This window comes from Chaetura pelagica, unplaced genomic scaffold, assembly GCF_000747805.2.
Source record: "Chaetura pelagica isolate M959 unplaced genomic scaffold, ChaPel_1.0 scaffold10, whole genome shotgun sequence".
In the NCBI taxonomy this organism is placed as follows: Eukaryota; Metazoa; Chordata; class Aves; order Apodiformes; family Apodidae; genus Chaetura; species Chaetura pelagica.
Genome location: NW_009952263.1, coordinates 10374471 through 10377013, shown reverse-complemented (window position 1 = coordinate 10377013; position 2543 = coordinate 10374471). Strand labels below are relative to the sequence as shown.

The 2543-nt window shown below is 49.2% G+C and overlaps 1 long non-coding RNA gene across 1 annotated transcript in view; it reads right to left on the bottom strand.

Annotated features, from left to right (window-relative positions):
• The window catches only part of LOC104397570, a 13036-nt gene that overhangs the window by 9239 nt on the left and 1254 nt on the right, over nt 1–2543 (bottom strand). The window lies entirely within an intron of this gene.

Below are 2543 nucleotides of genomic sequence, written 5' to 3'. Positions count from 1 at the left end.
GGCCTCTATCCGTTTTCCCACCGCGATGCCACAACCGCATCCAGGATTCTTTAGGCGGTTATTCTCGGGAATTGTACCTCCGATGAGGATTTCCCTTCGGAGCCCGCCCCATCGCCTAACACAGCTTTTGTGCGAGAGTCTGACGCCTCCTGCGTGGAAGAAGGCTTGTGTCTTAATGAACACCCCCATAATTAAAGCAGAGGCTGTGGCTGTGGCAGGAAGCGGTGGGAGATTTTTCTTTTGCACCAAGTGCCCGAGAAGGCCCGGGAAGGGCTGGACGGGCTGCCGGCGCCCTCCGAGAAGCCCAGATAAAGTTCCACGTGTCTCTTCTCCCCGAGTACCCCCCGCCAGAGTAGAGCCGAGGGAATCAAACATCGACATTCAAAACCGAGCCAGTAGGACTATTCCTAATTAATGTAGCTCCGCTAACGAGTGAGCAGAAGCCAATCGGTTTCGTTGGTGCTCCGAATAATTCGATTAAATGCGGACGTGTGTCTTTAAGGGTGGGGTGGGAGGAAGAAGGGGGGGAAAATACGTGAAACAAACATTTCCACCTTCATTTTTCAACATGGCAGTTGCCCCATCGCGGAAATATAATTCTTGGCCCAGGGCAGGGACAGTAACAGTGCTGATGAAATTCGCTGAGACGCTTTTAATTCAGCCGTAACCCTGCAGTTCCTGGAGATAACATGAGGTTGTTCATTCCAAGCTGTGTTTACTATAGTCCGTGCCCCTTACAACAGATTGAAAAGCCTAATTTTAAACGCCTCTGAAGGAAAGTGACATTCGTATTAGCCCCATTTCCTAAACTAGCTTTCAAAGGAGAGTTTTGTTGTTGTTGGGAGACTATTTGTCTCATTTCCGGGGGCAGATTACGATACCTATAAACCAGTAGTGAGTTAAAACATCTCTTCACAATAGTTTGTATTGTTCACAGTCTCAGCTGGACTTTCACATTCAGATGTTGATTGCCTCCAATTTATTTATTTTTTTCAACTTACTTAACCTCTTCAGCCCGTCTAATCCATAAACACACCTGGTAGAATTACAGCTCACTCGCTGCATGTTTTAGGAGGCAATTTCAGAAACTTGTATTTCCTGAAAACCAAACTTCTCCAGAAAAAAAAAAAACAAACCACAATGACCAAAACCTTTTTTTTTTTTTACTCAGCGAGAACCGAGTTTCTAGATGCAGGGAACACCAGCAAACAAGTACACACCACGCTAAAGACAAAGAGGTATTTAAAAGAGTACATTTTCACCAACATAGGTCAGAAAGAAAACGCACCGTGAAAATGAACACTCGGGACACGCGGAATCCACCGGCCCTACTTTAAAAAAGTTGTGGCCCTACGGTCTTTTGCTTTAATCTATCACACAGAGACCAAAATAAAAAAATCGCGCCAGCCTGATCTATATTTACATTTTATAGCATCGGCTACAGACCGATTTCTATTTTCCCCTCTCTTTTTCTTTCTGATTCTTTCCTCCTTTTCAAGTAGCTATTTGCGTCCAAACCAAAGTGTCGAAATCTGGACCCGCAGGGCAGCGAAAACATTTATTCCTTGATCCCACGATATTAAACGGAGTGAAAAGTGCACGTTTGCCTGACTAGGTCGTGTTAGAGTAGTTACAGTGACAGCTAAACAATCTGCACTGCAATCTCCGCTTCAATCACATTCAGGCGTCCTCTCCGCTCCTCCCCCTACCCCCAGAAAACCCCGAATTACAATAATCTGTTACCCCCCGGCTCTGCCAGGGAAATTGCCTTGCCCGGGCACATTTCGTAGCAGTTTCCCTTCACCATTCCACCCCCCCGAGAAGCAGAAAGCCAGCCGCTGCATTTTGCCACCGCAGCAAAGTCACACTTGGCGATATCCGTGTATTTCATCCGCATTTTATTTGTTTTCGGAATTCCAGGCGCCCCCAGCACCTCCTCCACCAGGCACTTCGCCTTCCTCCTCCCGCCGAACGCCCGGCCAGCAGCCCCCGCCGCTCTCAGATACAGGTGCGGGGGCAGTTACCCTCTTAAACTTAAAAGCCTCCTTCTCCTCCTATATAAAACCACTTACAAATCCTCCTCGTGCTCCGCAGCGTCACCAAAACCAACCTTTAACTAATAGCTCCTAATCCAAACAGTTTGGTCAAGGCGAACCGTTGTTTAGACTGGCGGGGTACGGAAAGCCCGGCCAGGGGGACGCGGGCGGGTCCTCCCCAGCCAGCTCGCATGGGTGATATTTTACAGTTGACACACATCGAGGTAGAGCGGAGGGGAAGGGGAGGAGGCAGAGCCGGCCTTGCCGGAATATCTTGCCTGGGGGCAACTCGCGATGCTCCCATAGAAAAAAAAAAACCAACAAACTAGGCCGGATTGCTTTGTTTTTTTAAATGTTTTGGGTTTTTTTTTTTTCCCTAATCTTTCATTTGGGTTTCCCCTTGCGCAGAGCAGGGTCCCAGAGCTGCCCTTGCCAAGGGCTGCGGGGGCCGCTCCCGCCTCCGCCGTCCCGCCACGCCGTGGCAGCACTGCGCACCCCCGGCCCCGC